The sequence below is a fragment of the Lepeophtheirus salmonis genome, chromosome 10, assembly GCF_016086655.4.
Source record: "Lepeophtheirus salmonis chromosome 10, UVic_Lsal_1.4, whole genome shotgun sequence".
NCBI classification, from domain to species: Eukaryota; Metazoa; Arthropoda; class Copepoda; order Siphonostomatoida; family Caligidae; genus Lepeophtheirus; species Lepeophtheirus salmonis.
In genome coordinates this window covers 18645172-18658639 of record NC_052140.2, presented here as the reverse complement: position 1 = coordinate 18658639, position 13468 = coordinate 18645172, and positions in this window count along the sequence as shown.

Here is a 13468-nt window from a genome sequence, read left to right as displayed (position 1 = left end):
TGTGTTTTTAAAGTTATTATTCACAAAATGTAAAATTTATTATTAAAAAAGCATTAACTAATTGTTTTTGTTATAATAATGATGATATTATGTCTTAAAATTTCAAACCATATTATCAAAATCTTACTATATAATGAATTTTCACTTGACACAAAATAAGTAATATAATTAGAAAAGTTAAAATAAATAAATACGACAAGAAATAGTTTTCATAAAAATACCTAATAGAGTTAAAAACAGTAAATGAACCTGACATTTCCTAATAGTATTTCTAAATATAGCAAGGCTTATAACAACTGTCTATGGAGGGAGATCGAATAAAGTTGGGAGTGGTGGCCTAAATTTAACAGGTCATTAGTACTTATGTAGTTCAAGTCTGTCGAATTATGAAAGGTATTAATAATGAATACCTGTCTTGTTTATAATTTATCTTTCATATTGATCCTGTTTCTATCTATTTTTTTAGAGAAGCAGCTAGCAAAAGTTTGAAAGATTACAATGGTCTTTACTTATTAAGTGTACCTCTCGAGTAAGACAACATTCACCATGCTTCTATAAGTATTACAAATAATATAAATCATACAAGTATTAATGGTATTTTTTCTAGAAATGTTATAAATGTATATAAAAAAAAAAAATCTATTAATATATTTATTTTGTTTTTTAAGATTGAATCCAAGAATTTAATGGAAAATATTTATTTAAATCAAATATTTCTTCAAACAACTAAATGCTACTGATACTGACGATAGGTTAATTAATCAACCGGCACTATCAGGAGCCCAACGATCTTTTGAGATTTTTTTTAATAAATATAATTCTCATGCATGAGTATTATATTAATAATGTATCCTGGAATTATTTCTTAATATTCTAAATAATTATCCCCTATAATGACTCAATCTTTGAGCGGCTCACCGAAACATTTCAGTGATTTGCCTCACCATCTCCAATTGCCTTTTTAGGACATATTATGAGCCATAAAAAAATTAATATACTTTTTAACTTCAATGGGAACATCCATTTCAATCAAAAATTACAGCAATAACGACTTGTAAATTTCATTTATTTATACATATTATGGAATATTATCCCTGTGACTAAATGACATTAAGGCAAGATGTTCTGAGGCAAAATAGTTTCAGGCAAATGTGCCTACTAGCACCTAATTGTATTTACTCTTTATCATAATATTTACATTGACAATTTAATTTATTATTTTAGAAGAGTAATAACTAATCCTGATTTTATATCATATCCATTTTGTTCTGTGAGTAAAGCTACATACATATATAAAAAGAATACAATGAAAGCCTGAAAAATTATTTTTTCAAGAAATTAGATTAGTTTAGCTTGTATCTCATTGTTTTAAAAATTTTATTAGATAAATAACTCAAGTAACTCTCTTTAAAAGTATTAAATTAAAGTTAATTAACGGGTGGCCCATCTAGCTGTTGCATTTTGAACTACCACTTTTTTGACGTTTGTCAGCTATAGTAACATTTTCATTGTGTCTAATATTTTATAAAATATCTTAAGTTTACGAAATGGTTAAGTTAACGCTCTAAAAAAATTGGAAAACACTAAAGACTTACTTCCAAAATGGAGAGTCTTCAAACGAAACTGCAAGAAAATTACGTTTGTAGAAATAAAGCGCCTTCTAGGCAGTTTGTGGATAAATTTGTGAAGCGTGTGCGCAAAACTGGTTTGTTAGTGGATAAAACAACGTGTTCCCGTGTTCGTCAAGTGCGCTCAATCGAAAACATTGCTGCAGTTACCGAAAGCGAAAAAACGAGCAGGGAGCTGCCATTACGGTCAATGGTGAGCGCTATTGCAATTTAGAAGATTTTTTATTTCTCCAAATGGAAAAGGAAGACATCGACATCATTTGGTTCCAATAAGAGGGCGCTACGTGCCACACAGCCAACGTTACAGTGGATCTTTTGCACACTGTCTTCGACAATCGCATCATAAGCCGAAACCGCAACGTCAACTGGCCACCTCGTAGTTGCGATTTGACTCCGTTGAACTATTTTTTGTGGGGAACCGTCAAGAATAAATGTTACACCAACCATCCAGAGACGATTGACGATTTGTAACACGAAATTGGAGTCACCATTGCAGCTATTGAAAATCAGACAATCGAAAATGTATTGAAAAATTGGGTCGACGGAATGGGCTACTGTAAGGCCAGCGACGGCGGTCATATGAATAAAGCGGTTTTTCATTATTAAACGGAATGTTGAGGCTTTCAAATAATAAAAAAAATATTGAAAAATATCTATCCTTCTTTTTTTTTATAGCAATATCAAAACGAAAAAGTTTTGTGGGTCACTCTTTATTATGAAAGTATTAAATTAAAAAATAATTTAGCTAAAGTAATCGTTATTCCTAAATTAAAAAAATGTACTTGTTGAAATACGTGTCATTTATTATAATTGTCATTCGTGTGTTTGTTATTTTTACCTTTTTGCAGGTGTATGAATACTTTTGAAAAAAGCAAACACTTTTTTTGAGGAATAAAAAAATATTTTTTACAAGTTGTTGATATTTTGAGTAAAAAAATAGAATTATTATCAAAATCATTACGAAAAAGAAAATTAAAAACCATTTTTAAAGATTTCCAATATAGTTATGGGAAATATTGAATGGGTACGAATACCTTTGGGTCAACGGTATGTTCCTATTTCTTTTCTTTCCAGTATTCTATAGTTATGACTTGAAGTAATATTTGATACTTCAAGTAATTTGGTATTATCCTTTCTTCAAGAATTATAAAGAATTATCTTTCTTCTGTTACCTGTGATCAATTTTGTACTAATATCAGAATTTCCATAAAATTTGTAGCTATTACTATTGAATTTACATAAACTATAACATAAAATATGTATATTTTAAAAATGTTTTATTGTATGTGTATATCAATTCTCAATCATGTAAAATTTAACTTTATTTGTCTGTGGTCAATTAATGAATAATATAAGTGTCCTTCTTTCATTGATTAATTTTGTAAATTAATGGTTTAAAATAAACTTATGCAATATTTGATGAATTAGTTAAAGTCTTTTTTCATTTAAATAAATTGTTTTAAATCAGGTATGGATATCTTAAAGGGAACTTTTTTAGGTTCAGAAGAGAATTGTATTTCCTAAAATATCTTGAGTGTATAGATAATATAAGAGAAGTTGTCGACAAAACATGTACATACTCAGTTAACCGTTATATTTTTCAAGAAGAGAGTTTTTCCACTAATACAATGGTATAATGGAAGAAATATTTGGTCCATTATTTCAGCCCTTTCTAAGGAATTTCAATGTTTATAAAAAATTATTGTTATTATAGTACACAATTTCTTTATAAAAATAAACTAAAACCTAGATTTGTGTCCTTTCATTACCAATTCCTTATGTATAAAATTAAAGAGAAAAAAAGGGAATATTTTGTGAATTATGTCGTTCCTTTGTTTTTTTTAAAAGGAAGCTTATAAAAAAACGAAACAAACATATCAAATACGAAGTTAATTTTATCTTCACCAACGAACTATTTGATAAGATATACTTCTTCATCATCATTGATTAATTTATAACAAGGTATTGGCTACCGTTGCTTCAAAAAAAAAAAAAATCATATACTTGTTTTCAATTATAGGCACATCATGTAACTTTGATAGTACAAATAGTTATGTAGGTTATATATATCTTTTGATCTATAAAACATACTTCTACATAAATAAGAAAATTATGTATTTAAGTCACCGGGGAAAGAAACTAAAAATCCTTTCTATGTAAACAATGTAATTTGCACAGTAAATCAGGGATAGTTCTATTACGTTTGTAATTTTCTCTAGCCTCACCCATCCCCTCACAAACCGGTTTAAATACACATAATATAGAAAGTAAGTCTGGAACGAATATAACTTTACCACGTCAATTTCTTATTACGTTTCTTTGGGACAATATGTCTCCATCTTGTTTTAACAAGGGACAAAAACGCCGTGCAATTTCGTGTATTTTTGCAAATGAGGTCGGGTGCTGTACTCGATTCATCAAAAATTCAGGAAAGGTAATGATTAGAATGGTGATCACCCACTCACGATGATATCCTGGAAGTTGCATAAACCGTCTGAATTCTTACTTTGTTCAGGAGAAAAGTAATGGAGAGGAATCCTGACCAATCGATGGATACGATTGCTGAAACCATCGGTATATTATCCTACTCAACTATTCATTGTGTCATCAATAAAGACTAACAGAACAAAAGCAATGGAGTTTGTAAGGAACAGTTTATAACCTCGTGGTGCACCACTTAATTTCTCCAAAAATTTAGAAAAAGTATCTAACAGGAGTGTGATACCCCATTGACAATTATTTCAAAAAAGTCATGTGACCTTGAAGTGCCCAAATTTGTGCTTTGCCGTATTTTGTTGGGCCAATTCTCAATAAAAAAATTATAGAAACCCTGTCAATCCATGAACCCTATCTCTGACAGCATTGCCATAGCCTTATGTTCAACTGTCCATCGTGTCATAAACAAACACTGACGATACAACAGCTGTGCACGTAGCTGGTACAGACTGTAACCACGTCAAACATGGGGAAAAGGGTCATTTGACCAATGGCTTTGATCAACCTGAAATAGAAACCTCAGATGAGAAAAATGTCTATCAAACCTAGAAACATAATTTGAGGAACAATAGATGACTGGTTTAATTGTCATATCAAATCTCTTATATTATGAAGGTTAAATATCCACAGCAAGTTATTGTTATGTTACCAGTAAGGGTTACGTTATATCGTCCTTCTTTTCAAGCTGGGTCTGGAGGTCAAGGCCAATATATAAATCAGTGTTCTGTTTACAAAAGTATTCCCAGAATCATACGCATCATGAAAGACCAACCATGCATCTGGCAAAAAGACAGGGCACCCTGTCCCACTAGCAAAAAAACACTCGATTTTCTTAATTTTGAGAATAAGGTGTACGATCAACCAAGTTCTTGGCCTCCTAACTCGCCGGAATGGAACGTTTTAGACTAATGTTGAACATTCTCCTTATGAACGTCCCCCCCAGCAGCACAAGATCCCAAAGTGCTGGAGGAAATAAGACATTCTGGAATGGAAAGTGTTCGGGGACGATGTGTATGTGTGGATGAAGTTAACTCAGATTTTAATGCTTGAATCCCAAATTTATCTGAAAATGTTAACTTCTGTGAAAATCTAAAAAATAATTGCTTAGAAATTAAATTACAAGAGCAGTCCACTTTTTCCCCCCGGTTTACAAACGCTTAAATGAATCACTCTTCATTTAGAAAGAGGTAGCAAGACTTGTTGATTTTGTGCATATTCTAAGAAAGTATATCTTAAAAAATTGTGAAAAAAAATAATTGTACAACATACCATAAATACACTTTAGATGTAAGTAGTAGATTGTTCTTTCATATGCTATTTCTAAATTTCTAGAAGAGTTTGTCTTTTTCACCTTGTATTATAAAAAAGTATTTATTTAATATTATCAACGTATAGTTTATGATTTTGTTATTAGTCAACATAACATCAATTAATTCCAATTTTTTATCACTAACTTTATATGATAGAAGATATTCCTTGATTACAAGAAGTTTACATACATTCAATATTCAATCAATAGAACTCAATATGTCACAATATTAAATTATTATTTTATTTATTTAATTCATAAGGAAGTAAGCTGAAAAATATATTTGTATTGATAGAAGAGTAATTTTCTTTGCAAAAAGTTGGATTAGTTTAGATATTCTGGTAACATATCCTATTAATAATATTGAAACATGGAAAGCTTATTTAGTAGGAAGTTTAATTTATTCAGAATATTTTCAAGAAATTGTTTTTCTTTGTTACATTACAAAAGATGAAATTACAAATTTATAAAATAGATTTATGAGTCATTTTTTCATTCTTATTTTGTTACTATGCTAACAGAATAATTTTTTTAATATTATTTGAGACTACTTATCTTAGAAAATGGTGTATTAATTGAACAATAATTATAAATATTTTTTACTGTATTTCTAAATTTATGAATAATTTTTGTTTTAATGAAATAATATATGATTTATTTTAAGATGTGGTTACCAGTGCAGATCAATTTGGAACGAGTTTATGGCTGTCAAGACCAACAACAGTGATATTCCCAAGAAGTTTTTATTTAGAGAGGCTCTGAAGGGTACATTAACAAATTTATGAGGAAAAAACAAACAATATTCCACTTCTTGAAGATAGAACACTAAAAAAGATCCGTTGTGATTGAACTCCACTGCGCAAAACACTCTGCCCCCGATATCATCGGACTCTTGATGTACCTAAAAAGCATCGTCTGCACCATCATCAAGAGGTACAAAAAAAAGGTTATATCCAGTAGGTCGAAGCAAAGTCCCAATAGTAGAAGAAAGAGAACCCTTAAGTACCTCACTTGGCCCAGGAGCTCCATCCAAGCTGACCCAGGCAAATCCACGTCCATCCAAGACAAAAACCACTTTGTGCACTGCAATACCATCTCCAGGGCTATCAATGAGAGCTTAGGGTACAATACTTACATTTTAAGGGATCTGTTAACAAATTCAATAAATCTCACCAAAGAGGCTAGGTACAAAAATATCTTGTCTTCCTTGATGGACCCTAGAGGACATTTGTGATTCTTCTGAGATGAGAGGATATTTACTGATGACAAGAAGAGATACAGCATGAGGGATAAATGGATATGTTAAGAACCTTCTAAAGTCCTCATGGTGTTCAGGACTCTACTTGGCCGTGCTCCAGGACGTGATCAAGCCCTGGATGGACAAAGTCCCTAGATACAGAAGTAACATCTTCCAGCAGGACTTCTTCCTCCCCCCTCATAAGGTAGAGGTTATTAAGGAATGGCTGAAGGACAATCTGCATCATTTTTTGGACTTCAAGACCTTGTCTTCTGGTATTCCACATCGTGATTAATATCTGTTGGGAAAGTTGGAGGTGGAGGCCTATGTAATAAGATTATTTTTCATTTTGTTGAAATATCCGGATCGCCGTGTCCAAATCTGTTTCTATTGAGACAAAAATACAACCAGGAAAGTTTCAGTGAAATTGAAAAATGTTTACAGGTAGCTCAACGGCCTCATTGTTTTGAAAATGGGTAATTTTTTCAAAAAAAGTGACTTCATCTTTTATTATCATGAAAACGGTGTACGATATATCATTAATTGCTTTAAATGAATAAAAGTAATACTTTACTTTCGTTATAACACCATGATCTAGGATCTTTTTTGGGGATGTCGGAGCTTAAAAGTTGTCCATCACAATTTTTCCTCCAAGAGATGGTTCCATCTCCTTTGCAACGACGTTAAAAGTTGCCCAGAGAACTTTGCAGTCATATAAAATGTGAGATGTGGTCATTTTATCTATATTAAAGAAAGAAAAACGTTGCTCGGATTTCATAATAGAAAACACTTCATGTGTACCTGTACAGACTCTGTCACATTGAACGTCACAAAGAAGAAAATTCAAAACTTTAAGACTGATGAGATGCCATATGATTGGTTGTTAGCACAATCCTGTTCTAAGACATCGAGAAGTACTCAGATGTTCTACAAATCTTGTTCTTTTATAAACTTCAAAACCCATTCCGCCTGAAGTGCCCTCCAAAAACCTCTAAAATCCCAAATCTCTTATCCTCCGAGTGTATTTGGTTATATATTTGTTTGCAAGAAAGGCTCCTCTTTTTCTGGAGAACTAAAAAGGATCAATTGTTACCATCGACTTTTTGGGAAACCATTTCGTCAAAAGCTGTTACTTTAATGATATGAATGACTTTAGACGTCATAAATGTATTTCTCACGTCTATACATTCCCATCGATGAAAGTCTATATTTTTTATACCTTTGGTGTGGAAGTCAATCTTTTTCAATTAGTTTCTCTGTCAACTGAAAATGTTTTGTTGACAAGTGTTACTCAAAAACCCTGATGTCAGTTTTCACCGAATGACAAAAAGTTTCTAAGATAGCCTTGTTTCTCGAGACGATTTCTGTCTTATCTTCATTGATTTCCAGTCCTGAGAGTTTTTCAAATCAAGACAAGGTCAAAAACATTTCTGTTATTAAAGCAATGTTAATAACTCTTCCAGCATTAATGATGGTTGTCGTATCATCTGCATAGGCATTCAATTATCCTCCTCCGCGTACTCAGGTCTTCTGTTTTAGTCTTTTTCTGCCTCTAGCCCTAAAAAAGGGATCTACATCAATAATAAACGGAATCGTTGCAACGGGCTCTCCCTGCTTACATTCTCAGCCAACGTTAAAAGACCTAGCATGCGTACCATTACTGTACATTCTTACAGATTTGACAAGCATAGCCACTATGGCCTGTACCACAATATCTAATAAACCTTTTTGCTTTCAAGGTTTCTATGAAATGGCAATGCAAAATGGTATTCAAAACCTTTTTTAAATCAAGTGGCACAAAAGTAGTTTTCTCTTTATTTTCAAAGGCCATTAGAAGATTAGCAATAGTAACGAACCCCCGTTGAGCGTATGTAATATGTAAATAGTGTCTCCTATTGTCGTTATTTGGTTTATGAGAAAATTTTGTACATAGTATTTTGAAGGGTTATTGGTATAAGGTTACTTACAAATCTTGTATCTATTCTTTTTTGGAATATTTAAGAGTAATCCATCATTGATATTGGTCGGAAATATGCCTTCCATAATAATAAATTTGAATAATTCATTTAAAATTGACGCAATCTCCAGCATATATGCTTTAATCTTAGTGTAGAAATGAGATATAGTTATTTCCAATATATCTTTTAAAAGATTTACAGCATAGATTATTAAATTTTCCCAGCTTTATGATTGAAATCTTTATCTTTTCAAAAATATAAATAAATAGACAATATAAAAACACTTATGTACGAGGATATTGCAATTGCTTCAACATTATCAAAATCACCAAATTTAATTTTGGTACTACAACTAGGTAAATAGAACAGAAATACAATTTTTTTTAACAAAATTAGTATAGTTTTACTTTAGTACAATTACAATTTCTAAACCGCATGAAACAAAACTTTTATGTTTTGCGGAAATTAAAAAGTATAAATTTTAATAAAATATTTTAACAATTACAAAAAGATCATCGTGTGTTATAATTTTAAAGTGATACCAATTTCTTTGATTATAGAGAGCAATAAGTGATCTCCACTAGATTGTGTACTAAATAAAGAAGACATTATAATACTTCAATTTAAAAAAGAAAAAAAAAATCATTAGTTTTTCTTTTTTAATTAATTTCTTTTATAATAATTATTACCTTCATATGATCAAATATATTTATAATTAAATAATTAACAACTTTACACAAATAAATAGAAAATTCCTCAATTTTTAAAAAACCAACAATTTTTTTCTTGCTTTCTGTTATTTTATTTTTTGTTATTTATTATTTAAAAAGAAAATATCTCTAATTCTCAACGATCTGAAAGATGTTCTGTTAGCTTTTCTCTTTTATAGCTTGGCCCAAAAAGTATTGCGCTATCTTCACTCCCATTTCTGCTTTATCTTTAACCACAGTCAAGTTATCGTTTTTCTCATTGCTTATACAAAAGGAAAGATGGGATTCCCATATTTGAACTAGTTTCTGGAAAAGGCTTTTACCTTGTCTCATGAGTACAAAATAAAACCGTGATCAATTCAAGATATCTATAATATCGTATAGAATTGGTGGGAATGACGCTTTTCTATAACTTGAGCAATGCCTCTTGCACCAGAGTTTTTGTCCTTAACTCTTTAATTTTGATAAAATCTTTGATTAGATGTCAATTCCAACTTGATTTTAAAATAAAGCTAATGGAATGAGCTCTTTCAATAGGTACCAGAAATATACCAAGATTACATTGATTCCTCCTTCTGCACAAATTGGATCGATTTTCATATAAATGATCAAGCTATTGCCAAGTATGATATCATTCTAGGTTCTGCTGAATAAAGTGGAGCTGTAAAACACAAAGATCCTTTAAGCCATGTTCATCTTGGGGATTGTAAGAATGCGAGCCTTTTAATAATGTAGCATCACTTTTTGGACAACAACGTTTGCAGCTATTCGTGATATTTTGATAGATTTTCTTACATCCTCCTTCCTTAATTTCTACAAGTTTTCCATATAAGATTACAGCACTAATATCTATGTTGTTAGTCTATATTCAGTTATCTTGATATGTTATGTCCCTGGTGTCTCAAGTAATAATTCCAAACGAGTATTAGAACCTCTAGTTCACAAATTAAGTAACTAATGCAATACACAACAAAATAATGAGTTATGTTATAGACTAGTTTAACTTAACACTAAAATATTGACTAATGTTATAAAGCGTGTAATGTGTCTGCAAATTAGTACCTCGGTAATACATACTTGAAAAAAAGAAATGAACAATTACTCACAAAGCAGTAGAATTTGACAAATGTACCATTCACTGTGCATGTAGATGTGTTCAACTGACGTTATTGTAGTACAATAAAGAGGTCCATCTTTTTTCCAACGATGATTAATAATTGGGGGAGGGGGGGGGGAGGCAGTAGCACTCTAGATGTGGTTATTTTCTGTGTATGTTAGAATATAAATACAATATTTACATGATAAATTTTTATTATATTAATAGGATAATTTGTCATAAAAAAGGGAGACAGGTTGTCCTTTCTTACATTCTGTACTGAAGTTTAATTATTTATATTTTATTTAATAAATAATCTAGGAGCAATCACTTATTACTCTCTATGATGAATGAAATTAGAGTCACAAAAAAAATCTTAACCTGAATTCTAACTTTTTTGTTTAAATTTTTTATAAAAATAAATATTTTTTAAATAACACACAACAAAATAGATTTGTTTTCTTCCGAGTTTAGTAAATACTTTTTTTGCCAGAGGTAAACTTAAACAAAATTTTCTAAAATTTTGTATTTGTGTTTAACTTATCTAGCTGTTGTATTTAAATTTGGTTATGCTGATTCGGAAAAATATTTCTTATTTCAAGGGAACTGCATATTTCTATTATTTATTACCCGATATCTTTCAGATACACATTGTTAGGATAAAATATTTCAGAAAATCCGAAACAAAGAAAATAATGCTATATGGAATCAGTGGCCTATAAAGGGTTAACCTTTTCTAACTTGCAACTTGTCCTATGTTGTAACTGTCTCACGTTAAAAAATAACAAATTTTAGTTAGAAAATTAAAAGAATTACGTTACATTTTTTTTTTTTGATAAATAAATATATTAACTTTAGGATCTGAAACCTTTTAAAATGTTAATTATTAAATTTAATGAAAGTAATTTATGATCTAATAAGATTTACGTTAGTTATTAAGTATCAGTATAATAGGTAACATAAATTCATTGTACTGAATCAGGCTAAAAAATAAGGCTAAGGTGATGGGAATTTACCCAAAAGAATAAAAATATGCAATACATATTGCTGTAACTGTCTTTATCGAACTTATTTTTTATTTTTACTTTGTGATTTTTGTATTTAGATGATCAATTTTTATCACGAATTACAAAATAATTAAGAATTATATTGATTTTAGGTACAAAAAAAAACAAAGAAATCAATCCTTGCTTTGGTTTAAAAATAATCCATAACCTTGTGCGACAAGATGGAGTTCTTGAAGCGTTATTAATATTCACACAACCTAACTAGCTTATTAAATTTAAATTTTTGAATAAATATAAAAAACTTAATTGACCAAAAATACATCAAAATTGACTTTTTAAAGACATTTTTGTAAATTGAGATATTAGGTCTATTCTTTAACCTTGGATATACAGCACAGGTCAAATAGATAAAAAAGATATTAGTTTATAAGTAAAGTCTTTCATTTTAGTCTATTTTTTGGTGGTTAAACACATTTTTTATTAATTGTAATTCAGATAAATTAATGAAAAATTCATTTTTCAAGTGCTAAAATTTTTAAAACAGTTTATTTTTCATCTATATATCAAAAAATATGGCACTAAATCCTTCTCATGCCCTAAAAGCTTGATATTTTTAAAAAGGCTTTAAAGACCAAGCCAATATCTGTTGAAATTTTGAATGGTCATATTCGTGTTCTATGGCTTAAATAATCATAATGAATGTGGGTTTTATCGTGCGGACAAAAATGCTGGAGCATGGTGTTATTAAAGTATGTCTTAATTCCCTATTGTGAAGTGAATTTTAAGACTTTTATTCTTTGATTTTCGAAAAAGTGTATGTTACAATTGTCTACTGTCTCTCCTACATAACCAAACAAATATACTGCTAAAAATTTACTATATAATGGATATAGGTGTTATGATAAGTTTTATCTGATGCTTGTGATGACTATGACGTTAAACTTGGCAATCGTTTTATTAATCGTTATCGAACATTAAATTTCATTGTTCTAAAATCTATAATGATTAATGAGGTGCATTAAAATGAAATATATGGAAATTAGTTATCATAAAGGAAAGCCAACGATTTTAGAAAAATGGGATAGATAATTTATTTTTATTTTTGTAATTAGAGCTAATTTATTTCCATTATTTTTTTTATAAACAAGTATTGATTTATACTTGGAACTCAAATAATAACAATATGGTTATAGTAAAACAATCAAACGTAAATGAAATGTTTTTAAAAAAAACCCTATTTCTTTTTGTTAACCCTTTATTTGTAAAACAGGATTTTGTGTACCCCAAATTTTATGAAAATGCTACAAATTTTATTAAAATACATTTTATAGAGGAAAATTTTTTACTACACTCATCCAATACCCTCTTTAATAAATGCAGCTTTTTGTAGTTGCAAAAATGTATTTTCATGGAATAATTTGCAAATTCTATTATTTTGTACACTTTTATGTCGTTCTTCTGCTTTCCCCCCCCCTTTTTTCAGTTTAAGGTCTACGTGTTCCTACAAATGTAACATCAGCTGTTGCTCTATATACCACACTCAATCTCATCAAAATTAATGATTATATTTTTAATTCCAAAAACTTGTTAAAAAGTGAATTATTTATAAAAGTTTTTAATGAAAATGAAATTATAATCTTTCAACTACAATAATCACAAATTAAATCTCATTGATAAGAGTAATTAGCGTAACTTTGAGTCTTTGACAACTGTGTTTCTTTCATTTGAATGCATAAAAATAATAAAGTAGTTTAACGTTCAAAAAAACTATTTGGAAAGTATGTTATTTTTGATTAAATTAAATTAATTATACTCGTATTTCCTTTTTCAAAAATCTTTTCCATTCGCAAAAATATTTTTTGATAACTCCTGCAACCATTTTCTATCTTCCAAAAAATTTGATATCAGTCAAATTTTGATAAAAGTTGAAAAATAAAGCCTGCAATACGTAGGTTATGAATTACAAAAAGCTATCTCTTTTTAATTAAGTTTCATTAAGTACTCACATAATGTAGAGTCATCATTAA